Source organism: Triplophysa dalaica, chromosome 5, assembly GCF_015846415.1.
Source record: "Triplophysa dalaica isolate WHDGS20190420 chromosome 5, ASM1584641v1, whole genome shotgun sequence".
NCBI lineage: Eukaryota > Metazoa > Chordata > Actinopteri > Cypriniformes > Nemacheilidae > Triplophysa > Triplophysa dalaica.
Window position 1 is genome coordinate 17,893,308 of NC_079546.1, and position 21,828 is coordinate 17,915,135.

Below are 21,828 nucleotides of genomic sequence, written 5' to 3' on the forward strand. Positions count from 1 at the left end.
TAGTTCAGTGGTTTATCAAACTAGACCACCATCTCAAACCGGTGGCTTCGGTGGCTTCTACTGCCATGCCTCCTCCAAAATGATTCCCCGACGGGGAGTTAAGCCTTTTCTTTGCCGCTGTCCAATTGCTTGGATGAGCTGGGTTTAAACATTCTAAAGAACAGCTGAAGAAGTGCCTGGTATGGCTCTTTTTGAACAAATTGCAGTACGTTTGTCCCTTTTTAAAGGGGCCGGGCAACAGGCATAGTGCTGGATCTTCATGAGAAAAGTGAAAAAACTTCCTCACCCTTCTTTTCCGAAGGGGGTTTTCTGAAAATGAGCGTGACGCTCATTAGTTTTGACACGCTTTTGCACTTTAATTCTGAGTTAAACGGACCGATGTGCCCAAGCCACTGGTTGGCGTGTTCGGCTGTTAAGTCAAAGGTTGGTGGTTCAAGCCCACCAAGGGACGAAAGCTGTGTGGCGAGCAGCTACAATTTTCTGACCCCAAAATGTTGAGGCCCGCCAGAGAAGCTTACTCAACAGAGTCTTACTCTACTTACTTGCATAGTAGTAATCCATATTATAAAATGTTCCCATGTTTTTTTAAAACCATAGGCAACCACCAAACTACTTTATATCAAAACCTTAGTTTGAAAAAAAAACATGATTTGATGGCAACATCAATTGTGGTTTTACCACAATAAATCCCAAGTTAACTGTCTTATAGGTTTAGCCATTTTTTTAATGTTTACAATTTCAAAGAAGCTTTACAGAAAATGCATGTACCAATGTTAAAATCAATCAGAAGATTGTCAGCCCACTTTGTACTGGTAAAATATCTATAATATTTGTAAATTAACAATATGTGAATGATGCAAAACATTATCTAGCAGAGTTCTGTGGACAAATAGATGGGGATATATCAATATGAGTAACTCTGAAAAGAGTAAACATTGTCTGTTCACATATATTGCCAATATTGTAACAATACAAAGTGGGTTGAAAAATCTGCAAATTTATGCAGTGATTACAATACATCACATTTGGTAGTTTTGTATGTCCATGTTTATTTGCCATCATCTGAAGTCCTCATGAGTGTTGGTGTCATCGTAAGTCTACACAGGTTATCCTGGATCCAAACTGGAGCTACTATAATCTCAAGTTTCTTTAGGATGTGCATCGCTTGGAGGGAGAAACAGGAAAGCAGAAGGAGAAGGATTAGCATAACTGCTGTTTGTATTATTTCAAGCAAATTATGACCATGTGCATTTTTTATTTCATTACTCGAGAACAAGGTTACAAGATGTGTTATGTGAATGCTTGACTAAAAATGAATAATGACCAATGATGCTGAACATTCAGCCTAACATCACAGAAATAAATAACACTTTGCTCTATATTCACATAAAAAACATCTTATTTAAATAGTGATAATATTTAACAACATTTCAGTTTATACAGTATTTTTTGTCCAACTAAAGTAAACTAAAATCATAATCTAAAAAATGTAAACAGTAGTGTATATGTTTGTGGTTTTACTTACTAGTCATATGGTTTACAGCGCTATAGAGATGTTTTCTGACAGGAGGTCTGCTCCACCTCTGCTGCTCGGCCATCAGCGAGGAAGAATCTACAAACATAACATGCAGTTTGTCACATAGTCAAGAAAATGTAGTATGCAGTGCCAGATTCATTAAAAGAAAACAAACAAGAGTAAAGTTAAAACACTGAAAACAAAAAGTATAGTATTCAGTAAATACACAAAAATATATTTGCTAAAATAACAGAATTTATGCTTTTTAGGTTTACTAATTCATTTAATATTGCTAATTCAATGCCACTCATGTTTTTGTCACTCATGAAATCAAATAACAACTTTTCGACCATATCTGTTAATGATAAAACATTAAAACACGCTTCAATTAGTTGCAGGACATTTCTGTGCTCCATGTAAGTTACAGAAGGTTACATTGCACATAAATACATCCAATAATACATTGACAACATGTACAAAGCTATCAAAACCTCTCTTCTACAAAATAAAGATGTTACTAGAAAAAGAAGTAAAAAGAGAAATTATTCAAAAGATACGTGTCAATTACAAGTAATAAAAGTGTCAACAATAGTTGTTTGTATTATTTGTGTGATTTGAGTGTTGACTCAGGAAGCAGAATATAACACAAGGTAAATACTGTTTGCTCACTTGAATTTGGATTGTGCAAAGGAGTTAAAATGTAGAAGGTGCCAAGAAAGGCTGATAAACGAGATAAGTGGCCATTTGTTTGACCTCCTACACAGCTGACACGTCAGAGCCTTACTGTGAAACAGCAGCTTTTTCATTTAAAAATATAAAATTGAGAAAATGGTAATTCCCATACCGGGAGTTGAACCCGGGCCTTCTGGGGGAAAACCAGGAATCCTAACCGCTCACTTTTTGACACTTCACTCTTCGATTTGATGCTTATTCATAAACCATGAGGTCTTGTTTCTAATTTATTGCAAAAAGTATTTAATTCCATTCCAAAGCACCAACTGCGATCCTATGCCTACAAGTGGACTGATAAGCGGCTCAAGGGTAACTCCCTCCAGTAGCAGCATGCCTACAGGGGCGGACACCATGATTAACCCTTTGTTATGGTCTCAGTTCAGGGATGAAACTGGTTTCATTGACATGGAACCTTATAGGGCTAAACTTAAAACAAACAAGCCTGTCTACATTAAACAATACCCTTTGTCTAAAGATAAGGTACAAGGCATTCAACATTTGATTGAAAATTTTGTCAAGCAGGGTGTCCTCGAACAAACACACTCACCATATAACACACCAATTAATCCTGTTTTGAAAGCGGATGGGAAAACTTGGAGATTAACTCAAGATTTAAGAGCAGTTAATCAGTGAATCATACCACTCGCACCAATTGTGCCTGATGTTTTGACTGTTATGAATTCAGTGCCACATTCGCACAAGTATTTCACAGTAATTGATTTGTGTGCAGCCTTTTTCTCTGTACCTGTGCACCCAGATACTCAGCCTTTGTTAGCATTTACATTTAAGGGGCAGCAATATTCATGGAAACGCCTTGCACAGGGCTATGTAGACTCACCCGCTGTCTTTTCTGCAGCAGTGCACAGAACTTTGGCCAAAATGACTGATTTGCCTTCAACAGTGTGTGTGCTTCAGTTTGCAGATGACATACTCGTGTCGGGGGAGACGGAGGAGGACTGTGAAAAAGCATCTATAATTGTTTGCAATGTACTTGCCGAAACAGGTTTTAAAGCCTCGAAAGAGAAACTGCAATGGGTTCAATCTAAGGTAACCTATTTGGGACATGTGCTGATGCAGGGTCTCAGAGCAATATCCACAGATAGGGTCCAGCTGATCAGAAAGGTTAAGTCCCCACGAACAATACAGGAGCTACAAAGCTTTCTGGGACTAATTAACTATTGTAGACAGTGGATACCTGACTGTGCGATTCACGATAGGCACCTGAGGGGTCTGATAGATCACAAAGCTCCGCCAAACACAACACATTGGAGTGGACTACGGAAGCAGATGAACATTTCAATGCTTTGAAAGCAGCCACCACGACAGCACCAGCATTGGGCCTGCCGGACTACACAAAACCTTTTCACTTGCATGTTAGGGAGACAGCGGGTGCAGCTCTAGGGGTCCTATTGCAACTTCATGGCTCAACATATAGGCCAGTTGCATATCTGTCTAAAAAGTAAGATAACATAGTCACAGGTATGCCAGCATGTCTTCGTGCGGTGGCTGCAGCTGCTCTGATTGTACCGATGGCTGAGAAAACTGTGCTGTCACACCCTTTAATATTATATGCCAGAATGTGGGAAGCGAGAAGTTTTAAAACTGCTGATGGAAAGCCAATAGCACATGCAAATCTGATAGGACAGTTAACTGAAGCAGTTCAGCTTCCGCTCGAAGTGGCCATAGTAAAGGTCAACGGTCTCGCTTCGAGGGAGGATGAACAGACTATAGGCAACAGAAGGGCTGATGCAGCCCAAGATCAGATTAAATCACCATTTCATCCAAAAAATTAAACACATGTAGCAATGACAATGCACATAACAAATGTTACTGACATTGATATCAAATTCCTGCAAAGTCAAACAACACAGGGAGACTTAGAGCATTGGAGAAACTTTTTTTGCACACCTGATAAGAAAGGGATTATGAGAGATGGACAGGCTAGAATAGCACTACCGAAATTAGGGTTAATTATCCTAATTAGACATTACCATGGGTTATCTCACACCAGTTGTGCAAAAGTAGTTCAAGCAATTAATCAATTGTACTGTATAGCCGAGGTTCATAGAACAGCAAAGCTTGTTTTGGATGCATGCTTAACATGTGCTCAGGTATATCCCCACAAATCAGCTAAGCACGATGCATTGACTAATCCGGAAGCTCCTTTTCAACATTTACAAATTGATTTTACGCACATGCCGACAAAAGGTAACTTAAAATATCTTTTGGTAATTGTTGATCGATTCTCAAAGTGGCCTGAAGCATTTCCATGCGCAAAGGAAGATGCTAAAACAGTGGTAAATATCTTAACGAAGGAGATTGTGCCAAGGTGGGGCGTACCGGCCAGAGTGGAATCGGACAACGGGACAAGTTTTACGTCAAAGGTAACACAGCTCTTAGCAAAAACATTGTCTATCGATTGGCATTTTAATATTCCATATCATCCGCAAAGTGCAGCAGTCGTGGAGAGATGTAATCGAACACTGAAAACACGACTAACAAAAGCTGTACTCGATACAGGAAGAAAGTGGGTTGATTTATTGCCCGCAGTCTTGGCAGAAATAAGAATGACCCCATCTTCCATGAAAAAATTGTCACCGTTCGAGGTACTAATGGGTAGACCTTTCCCGACCCCGTGGGTCAAAGGTCGGTCTGGTATTTCTTGTTTAGGTGACCTTCAGGTGATCCAGGAAGACTACGTGACCTCCCTTGGTCGAAAAGTTAAATTCGATATGTGCTGATGTTTCTTTGTGCCTTCCTCTTCCCTCAGAAAACCCTACTCATAACTTTGTTCCAGGACAAAAAGTTTTTGTGAGGAGTCTGAAGCCAACAAAGGTTGGAGAACCAAAGTACCACGGACCAGCAACTGTGATTGCCGTCACACGGACAGGAGTTCTGACGGACTACCAGCCACAGTTGATACACGCTTCCAGACTGAAGTTGTGTTCTTCAGGAGAGCAGGCAAGCTCCAATTTAACATAGAATCTCAACAGGGGATTCACCATGGTAGAGAAAGCACTGACTAAGCTGAGGACAGAACTACATTTTGTGAGGTAGGGGCCACCCAAAGCAAGAAGATAGGAGGCCCATTGAGCCAACAGTGCTGACTCCGTAGCTTCCCCTGAGGTGCATTGAGGGCCAAATTGAATCATTGAAATTATCCTAAGCAATTTCCTATGGAATTCTTAGATATCAATTCTTACACTGCGAGCACACTAGCAGAACCCCTTATTGTGTTCGGCCCAGATCTTCTTAACGCAGTAAAAACGACCATAGGAGTTGCCCCTGACCCAACTAGAGTAGTGCTGCAACGTCCAATACCAAGTAGCCTAATTCTGTATGCTTTTAGGCTAGAAGAGGGGGAATTAGTTGTAAGCAAGAGAGATTGCCCACATCCACAATGATATAACCTAACAGGCCGTGGCATCCGTTCAGGCAGCCAGGTATGTGTGGACTGCGTGGAACAACGATTATTCTAATCCTAATAAGTATAATAATCACTGGTTTAATCATAAATCAAGAAGTAAAATTAGAGAGAAATTAAACTCTTGCCACACAGCCAAAACGGGAAGTAGATGAAAATTTCCCTGATAAAGAGACGATCAAGGTCACTCTTAGGGCAGGCAGCAGCGCAAGCTTCCTTTGTGACCCAATATCTTTAACCATGGGGGCAGCTGGCAATATCGAAGCAGTTAGGGAACAATTCGAAAAAAAGTCTGGATATCTGCAAGGGATCTTGTAGGTGGTCAGAGGTAATAGCATATCATGGCCCTGAAGCCCTAGGCACCGACCCCAGGTTTGAAATAAAGATTGTAAAATTACCACAGAGAGTAATGTGGGATGGTAAACGTTGTGTATATTGTGGTAAGGCAAAGTCCATTCCTATAGGGTCTCTTCCTTCGCTTCTTGGTCCAGACCATAAGGAAAGTTATGCAGGGGTAATGAATGTTACCATAAAAGAGGTTACATTTCAAGATGAAGGAATTTACTACTGCGTATGGGCCTTATTAGGTAAAGACCGTTATCAGGAAGTTCAAATTAAAATAGAACCACCAGCAATGAGGGAAATAAAAGAAAGAATTAAGGAACTAAGTGCAAACCCGATACCCAGCTATTCAAATAAGCAAAGAGAAGCACCACAGGATATTGGATTTTTCATGGGTTCTAATCTGGACCAAGAAACAAAAAAGTAAGAGTTGCAAAATCTAAATGTGGTGGTAACTCCGCATGTCCCTTAGCCTTATTCCAGAGAAGAGTCTTAGCAGATGAGGTTAGAGGAGATTGTTGGGTATGTATACAGCTCCACTCAATGTGGAGAACGCAAGAGCTTACATCAGACATGCTAGCATAATGGAAAAGACAAATCTGGCCACATCTTTGAAGAGACAAAAAAAGGGAAATAAAACTGCCAAATTATTATGCAGGCCATAAGATTAGTGATCCATGGACTACTCCTTGGGAAAACGTGGGATGGTCCCTAGCAGGTTTGTTTACAGGAACCGGTACTACTGTTGCTCTGAACAAAATTAATGGTCTGGCATGGCAAGTTTTTTCTTTGGAAAATGACACAGCACAAGCTTTAAACTTAATCTCTAACGAATTAAATAAATGTGTGTGGTCGGATGTGATAAAAGATCTGTTACTTCCTTTACAACCAAAGGAACCGATCAAATGATGTTAGAAAAAAGAACGACTGACGTCAACCAGGCTATGCTGGTTAGACGCACATCTAAAGGCTATCGTCCGAAAGATCAGAATCAAACTTGGGGATCCATATTTGATCATAACAGCGATACGGACGAGGATGATAATGATTGTGTTCAAACACATGAGTTAGAACCAGAACCAATACCAGTGATAGCAGAACCAAGAAATGTTGATGAACGTGACAATGTAATTTAAGGAGATAATGGGCTTGACGATTCGGTAATTGAGATTGGCACGGTAGATGATGAAGAGTGGATATAATTATGTTCATGTTTTCGTTTTTATTGAGGGTGATTGGTGTTGTTATGTTTTTATTACAAATCAGTCTTTTACCTCAAAGAACAGCTTGCAAACCAGAAAACCACACAAAAATACGCAAATGCAACTATCCTTTTATTAAAGATTTTGTATTAACCTTTTGTACTACTCTATATATGTTCTTTAAAGGGACACAGGACTGCTTGTAAGACCGTTGGTCTGAAAGTGGCCATTGTGAGAATCTGGATTTCGTCCTGTCCTCCATTATTACTGCATCTGTGTTTATTCCAATATTCATCATATGTATTCATTCCTTTATCTTATTATTCACTTCTATTCATAATATTTGCTCCTTACTTTCTTGTTGTTTAACCTCGTTGAAAGTTGTATCAGATCTTATGCTGTCTTATGTTGATATAAGCATCTGTTGTTCTCCATCTCAAGGTTCCTAATGATGCCTATGGACAATTGTTTTGTTATTGTAATATTAAATATGTAATCATATCTGATTGTTCAGGAGGAAAGACTAAACAGAAAGTCTGGTGATTTTCCACTGTTCTGGTGGTTTTATATGACCTCCTGATGCAAACTTATAAGTATTAGTCCTTAACAATAAACTTTGGACTCTGATTGAACAAGCACCTGGTGTCTGTGTCAAACTTTGTCTCCAGATCTCTAGACTCTTCAACCGTATAATACTGTTTAGACAAGGGGACATAAGATGTTTACATTCTTACAATAGTTAAATAATGGACACACCGATATTAAGCTTAATACACGTGTTATAGTGCTGTAATTAACAGGTAATGGACAAATAAGTCAAATGCATCCCACTTATAACGCTTTTGACACATTACCCGTAGGTTTCAAATGTACACAACTTGTTAAGGCTTATGGGGCACACCTTTGAGCATTTCTCGTTTGTCTCTCAGCGGAGGCGGTCACATTTTCTCACTCCCCGTCCTTGCCCATATCTTCACTGCTTTGTCTCCTGTCTTGTCTCGTCTCATCTATTGAGAGACACTCTCTGCACTGCTCTCGAAACTTGGAAATTATGGATCTGATCAACTGGTCGCTTAGCGCAATTGACACCATTTTCTCGACGAGAAACCCAGGTTCAGGTGAAGCTGACTGCCCTGACAGAACGTTCGCAGCTGGCTACATGATGGACGGGTGGGAGAGATGGCGGATCGTGTGTCTGGCGGCTCTTTCCGTGGAGAACATTGAAGATATCTACCTTTTCGGAACCATGATAACAGGTATTATGCTGATTGGATTATGCTTTGCCCTGGGTTATCGAAAAATTCTTAAAACGGGAACAGCTGTCCAAAGCCTCACAAAGCTTCCCGTTTTGACGGAGGCCGTGGGAAGAGCGGTCAGCATTGAGACTGAGACTATTAATCGCAATATGGATTATATCTTGAAAAAGCTCACGGATATGGAAAGAAATATTGATGATGCTAGAGACCAAAATGGACAAAGAGAGTAGCCGTGGAATTGGAATGCAGTTTACTCGCCTCAAGACGAAACAACTGCAATCTTATCTTTTAGGCCCCCCTTGAACCAGGATTGGCCTTGGCTGAGGCTGATACTGGAGAAACAACCCTGAAGGGCAATGTGGCGAGACGCTCTTGGGTTACCTCCCCCATTATACACACACACACAGACTTTTGGACCTTATCGCTCACACAGACACACACACAAACACAGACTCTGACCAATTCCAAACCTCCGTCGCTTTGACCCGCCAGCTTGGCAAGCGGGTCTGTGTTAAGCGCCGGAATGGCTGCAGGACCGGATGGCTGTGAAGCACATCATCACGAAGCACAGTGTCCCCTGTGTGCTTTACAGTTGGTTTGAGCTGAATAACTCATTGAATAATAACACATATAGGCATTGTCCATTATTTACCTACAAGGTCCCCATTAAATAAGTTAGGAATGTACATGCCACAGATAACTTATTTGACAGGGTCTCCATAGGTAAATAATGGACACACCGATTTTAAGCTTAATTAACGTCTTATAACGCTGTAATTAACCGGTAAAACAGATATAGGCATTGTCCATGGTTTACCTACGAGGTCCCCATGAAATAAGTTAGTAATGTACCTGCCACAGATAACTTATTTGACAGGGTCTCCATAGGTAAATAATGGACACGCCGATATTAAGCTTAATACACGTGTTATAACGTTGTAATTAACAGGTAATGGCCAAATAAGTCAAATGCATCCCACTCATAACACTTTTGACTCATTACCCGCAGGTTTCAAATGTACACAACTTGTTTAGGCTTATGGGGCACAACTGTGAGCTGTAAAGTACATCATCACGAAGCCCATTTTCTCCTCTGTGCTTTACAGTTGGTTTGAGCTGAATAACTCATTGAATAATAACACATATAGGCATTGTCCATTATTCAACTACGAGGTCCCATTAAATAAGTTAGGAATGTACATGCCACACATAACTTATTTGACAGGGTCTACATAGGTAAATAATGGACACACCGTTTTTATGCTTCTGGAGCACAAAGATGAGCTTTAAAGTACATCATCACGAAGGACCATGTCTCTTAGGCACTCTGCAGTTGGTTTAGGCTGTATAACTCATTGCCGAAGTAAACAAGACCACCGACAGGGTTCTCGCCCTCTGCACCAGTCGGGGCCGCTTTCAAATAAATCGCAGGTATGAGAAAACTAGGTTTGGATACACATTGCGCTTTTATGACTAGAAATTCGAAGCGAAAGGCTCTTGGGTATTTTGGCGTGCGTCACACCGCCGCTCGGAGCCTATCGGCTCGAATATGGCCAGTCGGCACCGATATGGAGCGGGAGTCGGCGGCCGGCAACGAGAACCCCAAAACTCGAGTTCTTTGGGGCTTCGGGGGGGGTCGGGTGGCCCTCCGATACGTTTAGGCTGCAAGGGGGATTCATAGGCGTTTTGTGGACGGAGGCGTGTCCATTGGGATGCCCCACCCAAAATAGGTGGCAAGGGGGATGCGTAGGTGATTCGTGTACGCCGGGTGCGGAGCCGGGCCCTAGGGTACAAGGGGACGTTTAGGCTTCATTCTGACTGCCCAGTCGCCACCTAATTGACGCCCGCGATGTAGGTTACAGGCGTACGTGCAGTCGCCCTCTGGTTGCTTCGCCTGGTATTGCCCCTAACCTTGTTTCCCTGTCGTGTCGGGACCGCCGCGAGACCTGGGAAAAATCTGGGGGCGCTGGCTCGCAGCGTCCATTAGGTGCCGTCCCTTTCGCGTCATTTAAGTTACTCAATACATCTGATGGCCTAAGGCATGTCAGGCTATTCTGTCACTGAAATGAAAACGGTCAGACCACTGCCAAAGAGTTTTAGCGCACAGCGATTTCCTATGTTTTCTCAGATTGTATCACATCATGGTCACAAGCAAGAATATCCATTTAAGCGATAATAGCGGCATTTTAAAATAAGGATGAGTTTAACTCACCAAAATAAGATTCTCCACCAGATCTATCAAGATCACATAAATGAAATGACTTATTTAAAACATCAATTTCAGTCAAGGAATTAGTTAAGCGCAAAGGAAAATACATATAATAATCGTCATTACACATACATATTTTACAATTCTGATAAGCAATATAGTGATAAAAATCCTATATGTATTTGTCCAGCAAATGCATTGATGATTTATACACTAACGTTATCTCATGACCAAAAGTAACGTGAATTTACCAAAAAGAATTAAGAGCAGAGGTAGCATAGATCGAAACACAGTTTAAGTGACCCGTTTGTGAGCGTGAACACAGAGAACCCATCACAAATGCCTTTGGCCTTTGGTTAAAATGGTTTTTATTAAACTCTACTCTACATGGTAAACATAATGCCTACAAACAAATACATGAAACACAAACGTGCTAGGAAGCGCAGAGAGAGAGGGAGAGTGATAATGAGATAGAGAGAGAGAGAGAGAGAGTGAGAGGGCATGGCCGCGAGGCAGGTAAAACATGTCTGAAAACCAATAAAATCATCTTTAACAAAGAGACACACTCTAAACGCAGCTACTCTATATTTAGAGACGGATACTTGCAATCTCGTTGTTGGACCAATATCCGTATGCGTATGGATGGAAATCTTTAATGGTTTCAGAATGCAGTTCTGTTGAAACGCTGAGTTTGGGTTCTGAGTCCAAAGGTAGATGGCCTAATCGGACTCCCCAGAGGGGAGCCCCAAGCGGGGGTTTCCGTTGGGGTCCTACGCGTCCTCTCTCTTTCCCTTCCAATTCCTAATTCCAAAAGGGTATATACCCGAAGTGGATCGGTGATGGTGTTTGAAATGCATACCTGACCTGCCCCCAGATGGTCTTCGGGCCAACGGCCTGAAAGTGTGTATGCCAGAGAAAGTTCCTTTGTTTCTCATGGCGCCTCATTTGCATAGCTCTGACAGGATGGTCAGTTTGCATTTAATATCTAAACTCAGTTATGGAAATAGTATGATGCATGCTATGTTTTTATAACACAGGTAACGGACTAGGGATTGATTGGACACACCTGGACCTCATCACTTCCTGTTTGCTGAGAGAGCGTGGTTTGAGACAGAGCTCCGTCAAACTTTTTCTAAATATATCGTTTATTCCTGTTATTTCTTAATATTTATATTGTAAATTGATAACTCACAGAGGGTTAAACCTATCCTTAAGTGTATCCCATACCAAATATCGTCATATAACGCACAGATAGATTTGTTCTCATTATGACACCACTAATGGCTAATGATTCAGATATGTGTTTAACGTTACCTTTGACTGCAGATGATGAATCTTTCTTCGCACTTCAGTCAGAACTGGAAGTATTGGAGAAGCAGATCCACGATCTACTCGAGAGGCAAACACTTCTGCGAGAACGTAAAACGGCGATGGAAACATCCCGGGCTGACGCTCGCATTGCTGCGGTAAGTGTTCGACGTGATTGTAATACTCCTATCACTTCTACTCCGTGTGTTTCTATGCACAGAGCCCAGGCTTCAAGATCACGACGAGCCGAAATGAACTTCACTCCTGCACCTGCACACACACGGCGGAAGGCGAAATCCAGGACCGGAGCGATGACCTCTCCCCCACCGCCGCGACCGGTCTCCGAGATTTCTACGAGAAATCACTTTGCCGCCCTCTGCGAGACGAAATCCAACGCTGTGGTCATCGGAGACTCAATCGTCCGGAACGTACGCGCCTCCTTCAATGAAGGTAAGGTGCGCACTCACTGTTTTCCTGGCGCCCGTGTTCTCGATGTGTCTGCGCAGGTAACTGCGATTCTGAAGGAGGATGCAAGAGTAGGAGCCGTAGTTCTGCACGTGGGGGTGAATGATGTGAGAATGCGGCAGTCGGAGATCCTGAAGAGAGACTTCAGGAGTCTGGTCGATACTGTTCGCAACGCATCGCCCACGGCGAGGATCATCGTATCAGGGCCGCTTCCTACTTACCGACGAGGGAACGAAAAGTTCAGTAGACTATTTACGCTTAATAATTGGTTAATGTCATGGTGTATTGAACAGAAGCTGCTCTTTGTAAATAATTTTGATCTGTTCTGGGAGCGACCTAGGCTTTTCCGCCCCGACGGGCTGCACCCCAGCAGCATTGGAGCGGAAATTCTATCTGACAACATCTTAAAGACGCTACGCACCATTTGACTAGTAAGTACAAATTTTAACTACAGTCTGTGTTCTTCTCACCCAACTGTTAAGAATGTTACTGCTTTCAAATGCATAGAGACTGTGTCTGTCCCCCGAATAATACAACCAAATAATAATTTATTTAAAAAATCTTATCATGATTAAACCAAAAGACAATATATTTAATGAGCAAAAGCAACGCCTAAAGTTTGGGCTACTTAATATTAGATCACTAAATCCAAAAGCAGTTATTGTAAATGAAATGATCACAGACAACAGTTTTGATATACTTTGCCTCACTGAAACCTGGCTTAAGCCAAATGATTATTTTGGTCTAAATGAGTCTACTCCTCCAAGCTACGGTTATATTCATGAGCCACGTCCGGTTGGTCGAGGTGGTGGTGTCGCAACAATCTTTAGAGGCTTTCTTACCGTTACTCGGAGAACAATGCATACATTTAAATCATTTGAAATGCTTGCGTTGAACATAACAGTTCCAAACAAAAGTAAAAAATCATTGGTCTCTCTTACATTGGTTACTGTGTATAGACCCCCTGGGCCTTACACTAATTTTCTGATAGAGTTCGCAGATTTCTTATCGGATCTATTGGTTAACGTCGATAAAGTACTGATTGTTGGAGATTTTAATATCCACGTAGACAGTGCTAACGATCCATTAGCTGTGGCGTTTAAAGAACTACTAGACTCTTGTGGTGTAACACAATACATCAATAGAATACATCATACTCATCGCCTTAATCATACACTAGACTTGATTATATCTCACGGAGCCGATCTAACCAATATCGATATTATACCTCAAAGCGACGATGTTTCCGATCACCATCTTATAACATGTACACTGCGCACTGCAGAAATCAGTTGTATATCTCGTTATCGACAAGGTAGAACAATCACCTCAACTACTAAAGATAGTTTCGTAAAGAACTTGCCAGATCTGACTTCTCTAATAACCTTTCCAACGAATATAAAATTGCTCGATGACATGACCAGCAACATGGGCACTATTTTCTCTAATACATTAGAAGCGGTCGCACCTATGAAGTCAAAAAAGATTAATGAAAAGAACATAGCACCATGGTATAATAACACCACTCGCGCCCTAAAAAGAGAAACGCGTAAACTGGAGCGAAAATGGAAACAAACCCAATCAGAGGTCTTTAAAATTGCATGGAAAGAGAGTGCAAGCCGTTACATAAATGCACTAAAAGCAGCAAAAGCCGAGCACTTCCGTAACCTCATAGAAAATAACAAAAACAATCCAAGGTTTTTATTTAGTACAATTGCTAAATTAACAAACAAACAGACTCCACCTGACCTGGGTATTCCGCCGCACCTTGGTAGCAATGAATTCATGAAATTTTTTACCGAGAAAATCGCTAGATTTTCCTCTAAAAGCTAGAGTGTTTTTCTCCTATAAATCAGGAAGATTTAATTAAAATTATTGCAACATCCAAACCGACGACATGCTTATTAGACCCCATTCCGACTATTTTATTAAAAGAGTTACTACCTGCTGTAATTGAGCCCATTTGTAACATAATCAACTCGTCTATTAATCTAGGACATGTCCCAGGACCCTTTAAACTGGCTGTAATTAAGCCTCTTATCAAAAAACAAATTTAGACCCAAATGAACTTGGAAGCTATAGACCGATTTCAAATCTCCCGTATTTGTCTAAAATACTAGAAAAAGTAGTGTCAACTCAACTGTGTACCTTCCTACAAAATAATGACATGCACGAAAAGTTTCAGTCTGGCTTTAGACCGCATCACAGCACTGAAACTGCGCTCGTTAGAATTACAAATGACCTTCTTATTGCTTCAGATAAAGGTAACATCTCACTATTAGTCCTGCTTGACCTTAGTGCTGCTTTCGATACTGTAGACCATAAAATACTACTAGATCGTTTACCATTATCGGTATTCAGGGACAGGCACTGCAATGGTTCAGATCTTACTTAACAGACCGATATCAATACGTCCATTTAAATGGGAAATCGTCAAATCTTACGCAAGTCAATTATGGATTACCTCAGGGATCAGTTTTTAGGACCCTTGCTTTTCTCCATATACATGCTGCCCCTCGGCAACATTATTAGAAAACATGGAATTAGCTTCCACTGTTATGCAGATGATACTCAGCTATATATCTCATCAAGACCAGATGATTCCTTTAAGCTATCCAAACTGGCAGAGTGCATCGAGGACATAAAACATTGGATGACTAGTAATTTCCTCCTTTTAAACTCAAGCAAAACAGAAATATTACTTATAGCACCAAAATTAAGTAAACAGAATATCTCCGATTACAGCCTGCAAATTGAAAGCTGCACTGTTACTCCAACAAATACAGTTAAAGACCTAGGCATTATATTAGACGGCAGCCTGTCATTTAAAAATCACATCTCAAATAAACAGCCTTCTTCCACCTTAGAAATGTTGCCAAATTAGTTTATGTGTTGCAGACGCAGAAAAGCTTATTCATGCATTTGTGACCTCACGGCTTTACTATTGTAATGCTCTACTTAGTGGTTGTCCTGTATCATCGATAAACAAACTACAGTTAGTTCAGAATGCAGCTGCCAGAGTTCTTACTAGGTCAAGAAAATACGATCACATAACCCCAGTTTTATCATCGCTTCACTGGCTACCCATTAAGTATCGCATTGATTTTAAAATTCTTTTAATTACTTACAAAGCCCTGAACAGTTTAGCACCTACTTACTTAACCGAGCTTTTATCACGTTACAACCCATCACGCTCGCTGAGATCTCAAAACTTAGGACTTTTGACAACACCTAGAATAACAAAATCCACCAAAGGTGGACGAGCTTTCTCATACGTAGCACCTAAACTCTGGAATAGCCTTCCTGATACTATTCGAGGGTCAGACACACTCTCCCAATTTAAATCTAGATTAAAGACACATCTTTTCAGCCAAGCTTTCACTTAATGCATAGTTAATGAACAGCAGCTACGCTAAATATTCTCTTTCCGCCTCTGCCTCGGGATGCCCATCCCGAGGTAGGAAGAAGTTCCACCATGTCCAGACGACCGACAGATGCCCATCCCCAATTTGAGATTACACCAGATACAGCTGCAGACTGACTGACCATCCCAGCTCCATCTAAGGCAATTCCACCAGCTGCCAAGAGAAATATAACCATCGGACCATCCCAGCTCAGACCACTACATCCCCAACCAAGAGCAAAGACGGACTATTTGTCTTATTAATGCTGAAGTTACAATATTTGGTATTAAATGCTAAACCTAAACCACACGTCAGCAGTCTGAGTGCAGCTATGACACGTCAGAGGGGATCTGGCCCTCCCGGTTGAGCCTGGTTTCTCCCGAGGTTTTTTTCTCCATTAATCAATCATTGGAGTTTGGGTTCCTCGCCACAGCAGGGCAGTGTTGGCCTGCTCACCGGGAGACTGCATTCATTCATTTATTTATTTATTTAGAAATTAGATGTTATTTATTAGAATGAACTTACTTGTTGTATAAATACCATGCACTGTGCTGTGTTTTAACTTTTCTGTTTTTCCTGTTTGCCCCTGTAAAGCTGCTTTGAAACAATACACATTGTGAAAAGCGCTATATAAATAAACTTGAATTGAAACTTGAATTGAATATATTTTAAGTATGTTTTGTAAAAACGCACAGGATTATTTTTAAAAAGAAAATCAGCATTTTTTAATATGTTTTGTTTACAATACAGAACTATGTCACATCATGGCTCAAGCGGGATGCTTTCTCTGAGTGCACGTCTTCAAACATTAAGGTTGTCCAAAGGTTTCCGTGTATTTATTAGTGTTTTTCGAAATAACCCATTGTTGAACCATCACCGGAGAACTTTTTCACACAGCTTGCTTGTCTCACTCACTCTTTAGCTCCCCATGAGCAGACAGGATGGTGGAGATTCATTGTTTTAGAAGAACAGTTAAAGCACCATCTCACATTTTCTTTTAAAATTAGAATTATTTTCAGCCTCCTATCTTAATGTTGAGCTTTTTCACATGAATGGTAATGAAAAAAACCTATTCATTGCTATTTCTGTAAAGTAAAAAAGAAAATTTGAGATGGCACTTTAGGGACATGGCACTTTTGAGATGGTAGAGGTTTTTCCTTACTCTATCTGTGTGCATGCTTCATGTCTGTGAGCATTTTACAACTGTGAGAAAGGACCCAAAAGCGAAATTCCAGAAAGAAGACTTTAATAAAGGTAAGCAACAGTCCAAAAAACTGAAATCCTCTTCGGAGATAAATTCCAGCAACAGCCGTCAACACAATAAGGCTTATAAAAATATCCACATGACAAAAACTCAGCAAACGGAAAAGGTCTGGCGACGTGAAGCCTTAGTCTCTCATGGGGGAGACAACACACGGCTGGCAGGTGGATAACTCAGGCTGGCAGACATCAGCAGGTTAACTGGACAGAGTACAAAACAACCCGATGATCAGCAAACACAGGGTAAAAAATAGTACAGACCGGATCCAGACAGAACTCCAACTATACAGGAACATAGACCGACGAGAAAGACTCTGCATAGATGACTGTAGGAAATAATCCGGCAACGAAGCAGGAAAATGGGCAGCTAGAAGTTGCAAACACAATCAGAGGGAAAGGAGAACAGGTGTGAGAAAATTAACAAATGCTGATAGCAAACTAGAAACAGCTGAGAAGAGTGAAACCAGTAGAGGGAGACAAGAAGGATACCAGAACCATAACACTGAATTGATCACACCTCATCTTCCTTACTCCATTACATCTGATCCTCATTCTCAAAGACCAGTACCGATTCCATATTCGTTACTGTGGGAAATATAACCCTTATAATCATGTTATTATGTTATATTGAGTGATGTTTTATTAATAATCATTTACTCTTGATAGGTGCATTGAAATTATAATCATACATCTCTTGCTATGAATTGCTTAAAAGCTATTTTCAATACTAATCTGCTCTTTGCAAGGAGGTGGGGGTGAAAAGAGGAAGCGAGATCAGGCGATCTCAGGCGGTCATGCCTCAATGCCTCAAGCTGATCTTGCCTATGTCAGCTGACCAAAACCTTATCTATTAACAGCAAGAATGGAGAGGCCCTCAGGCTGAAAGGAGTGATGGGCTAACTGGTGTATTAATTCTAAGAATGGGGATGTGGTATGTTGTTTTTCTGTTGTTTTACAGAAACTGAAGAAGACAAAGAAGAGATCAGCCATTGGTGGAAACAAGGAAGGATCCCTCTCCCTCCCAGAAGATAGACCGTCGTGACATACTATATATGTTGTGTGACTTTGTCTCCCAGCATGCTGTATTTTTTGTTATCTGGTTAATAAACCTCATTTTATTGTTAATCATCTCCCTTAGGACGTAAATATAGCAGGCAATATAATCAGGACACGGAGCGAAGGCGCCTAGAGACTCCTGGGAGAGCGCGGGCTCAAATAAACAAAAAAAATATTTTACCAACTTGAAATACAGGCATAGTTTTGTAGAAGTGTTCCTAAAAATATGCATTTATTTTTACATTTGCATGTGACTGTTTTGAACCAGTGTTTAGACCCGTGTTTCCCCCGTGTCCGAACCGACCCGCACCCGTATCCAACACAGTTATATATTTTTCACCCGTTTCAGCCAAATTTGCGGGTCACCCGTCGGGTACTCGCGGGTACCCGAACCCGTGCAGGACTCTGGTTTCAAAACACCTATTTTCAACTGTTTGTAAATTAAAATAGATGAATGTACAATGTATAAAAAAAACTACTACGACACTGTATATATTTATTGGATTGTGGTTGAATTTTTTCTCAATTTTCAGAGTAAACAGCGTGATTCCAGAGGTGTCATTGGATGGGAGGCAGTTGATGCCCTGGCAGCCTACCTGGTTGGCCTAAACAGAACGATCACTGCCATATCATCACAAGAGGAGGCCAACATAGTCCAGCTGTACATAGCTCTGGATGCCATGGACAAGATGCCATCAAAATATTGCCAAAGAGTTAAGAAGAAATCTTTGCCAGAATCTTGGAGAGCGTTCAGGAAGCGGAGTGGCTCTGCTCCAGGACAGCACGCCTTAGAGAGGTAATTTGACTATTTGGATCTTAACTAGTTTTAACCCAGTATACAGTCTAGATTATATCATCCCTCTTTTCCATAGACTGTTCATGACTCATGGTCAGGCAGCTCAGAGCCCTGAAGTGCACAGGGTATGTGAATGTGTTTGCCTACGGCTTTTAAAAGTGTGTCAGCAAGCACGGAACAGGCCCAGGGATACACAGGGTAAGACTCTGCCAATACCACAATCTATTTTGGTGGTGTACAGCCGCTTAAAACAGGTTCTGGAGGACAGCAGAGCGGTGCTAGGACAGACTAACCTGGTTCTGGTCCCAATAAACACAACCACTGTATCCTCGTGTTGAGTTTTCTTCTATGCAGTACTTTTATACAATCACAGTTAGGGGTGTTAAGGTACATGAATTCGTACCGAACCGTCACAGGCAACATTCCAAATATAGTCATCATTCTTATGCCCCACTACCTTCAAAGGGCAGAGCCATGGAATTTTGACTTTGGAGTGAATAGGTCACTTGCGTGCCATTATGTAGATGTTTGGAATGCACCTGGCAGTGGAAGCAATGTAATTTCCTCATTATCTTCAGCTGACATGTTCATGTCAAAACTTTGCATTGTGTCCATCAGTAGATGTCGCTGTATTAATGGCATAACTTAGGCATTTGCAAATAAACATACAATTTATCTTGCAGGCTACTAAGAAGACAGAAACGTGTGGACAGAGACTGCTGCTGCAGGGTACTGAACTGCCCAAACAATAATATTTGGCAAAGGAGTCAGTTCCTGAAGCACGCACATTTCCAGATGCGTCTGCACTGCATGGGCATGAGGCCATGGTATTTGAGGAGCCAGCAAATCAGGAGGGAGAGGCCTTTATTCGTAAGCGTGTCTCCAATATGTGCCCACTGCCCACCCCTCCTCCTGTATCTCACTCAGGATGTCCCATATTCCCACCACACTTTGTATTCCCCCCTGGGTATTCCCCACCCATTCCCAGCTACCTACCTTTTCCCATCTACCCACCCTTTCCCAGCTACCCACCAGATCTGCCAGTGCCTCATTCTAACCAATTTATGCCCAATCCCCGATTCCAGACCCCTCCCCAATTCCAAACTCCTTCCAAACTCCTCCTCAGTTCCAGGTGCCTGATAATCTGCCACCACAAGCTTGTCTCGCTACTCATCCTCTTGGGGAGCTTTCTGCCTTCTCCATGTGCGCTGCCTGGGTTGAGTAGAGGGACAAGTTTGTGGTGGCTAGAGGTGAACCACCACGGAAACGGCTTACAAAGGATATGTATCACTATATCTCCTAGCAGTGTGGGCTGGCACAAAGTAAGAGAACTGGCCACACTCAGCTGAAGGGCCGGTGGTATTGTCCAGCCTCAGGCCTCTCGATTGCACAGTGGAGGGATGATGTACAAGGTCTTTGATTTTTTTATTTCTTTTTTTATATATCAGTTATGTATATTGTGCTACGTGTATTGTGAACATTTTGTTTTTACTTGCTGTGTTATTTTGCAGTGTTTGTAGAAAAGAAGACACAACTCTTGTGGTGTAATAACAACACATCCATCCTTTGGGTGGAAGATTCCAGGTGCAAGCCCTGGCATGAGTGTGTGGTGTGTTTGTTAGATAAGTATTTTAAGTTTTTTATTATAAATTGTATAGTCAAAAATCGAACAAACCCTTTACTTAAATCCTTTGTGAGTGTTAAAATAATTATAATATAGTGATTTTGTTTCTTTCTTTCTTCTCCCCCTTTCCCCCTCTCTTTTCCCTTCTTTTCCCCTTGTAGCAGTCCATTTTACCCTGTTTTTGGCCGAGTGGTTAAGGCGATGGACTAGAAATCCATTGGGGTCTCCCTGCGCAGGTTCGAATCCTGCCGACTACGTTTGCGGTGCATTTAGCTCAGCTGCTGATTTGATCTCTAGAGGCGAAAGAGCAAACTTCATCTCGGCCGAGCCCTGTGCAGCCGTCTGTTAGCTCGCCTTGATGGTGTGGTTGTTTATTACTCTGTGTTGTGGTCTCAGCGAATCCGGATCTAGGCACATTTTTGGGGGGGGCTTGAAGAAACTGCTTCAATCTCGCTTTGGAACTGTGTTGGTGGCGAACGCCTTTCATCAGGCGAACAACGCATTGCAATTTGTTCAAAAAGAGCCGCGCCAAGCACTTCATCAGCTGTTCTTTAGAATGTTAAAACCCAGCTCATCCAAGCTATTGGACAGCGGCAAAGAAAAGGCTTATCTCCCCGTTGGGGAATCATTTTGGAGGAGGCTTGGCAGAAGAACTTGGCACGCACCGACACAAGCCCGGACAGCTCAGCTCGGTCTGGGAGGAGCCTCCCCATCAGTTCGGTCTAACCGCGTGACATGCGGAGATACTCTCCAAACTACTAACGAGGATTATACTTCTCAAATCGTAGTTCTTCTTTCTGTTGTTCACTGCTAGTACACGTGCGGAGAAATGGACAGTCTTTCCGTCTTCCATTGAAAATGTGGGTTCGCCTCTCCGATTCTTAAACTCTTGGAAACAGTTGGAGTCCATATTGCGCTTGCTGATGTTTCAGGCATGGTCCAGCAGTCAGGATCCCTGGTTTCACCCAAGCGGCCCGGGTTTAACTCCCGGCGTGAGAAGCCGAAGGCTTCTTTTCCTTCCGTGCGTTTGCAAAGCCGTATTGTATTAGAGCAAGACTCTGTTGAGTAAGCTTCACTGGCGAGCCTCAACATTTTGGGGTCAGAAAACTGCAGCTGCTCACCACAAAGCTTTCGTCCCTGGGTGGGCTTGAACCACCATCCTTTCGGTTAACAGCCGAACGCGCTAACCGATTGCGCCACAGAGACGGTTGTTGAGGATATTGCTTGGACACGT

At 41.8% G+C, this 21,828-nt stretch overlaps 2 non-coding genes across 2 annotated transcripts; one reads left to right on the forward strand and one right to left on the reverse strand.

The window, feature by feature from the left end:
• Positions 1–20,771: 20,771 nt before the first annotated feature.
• Positions 20,772–20,851, forward strand: trnas-aga (transfer RNA serine (anticodon AGA)). The gene has a single exon. It is a non-coding gene; the product is annotated as a tRNA-Ser (tRNA).
• An 875-nt stretch (positions 20,852–21,726) lies between these two features.
• trnan-guu (transfer RNA asparagine (anticodon GUU)) lies at positions 21,727–21,800 on the reverse strand. Its single transcript has one exon. It is a non-coding gene; the product is annotated as a tRNA-Asn (tRNA).
• Positions 21,801–21,828: the final 28 nt, after the last annotated feature.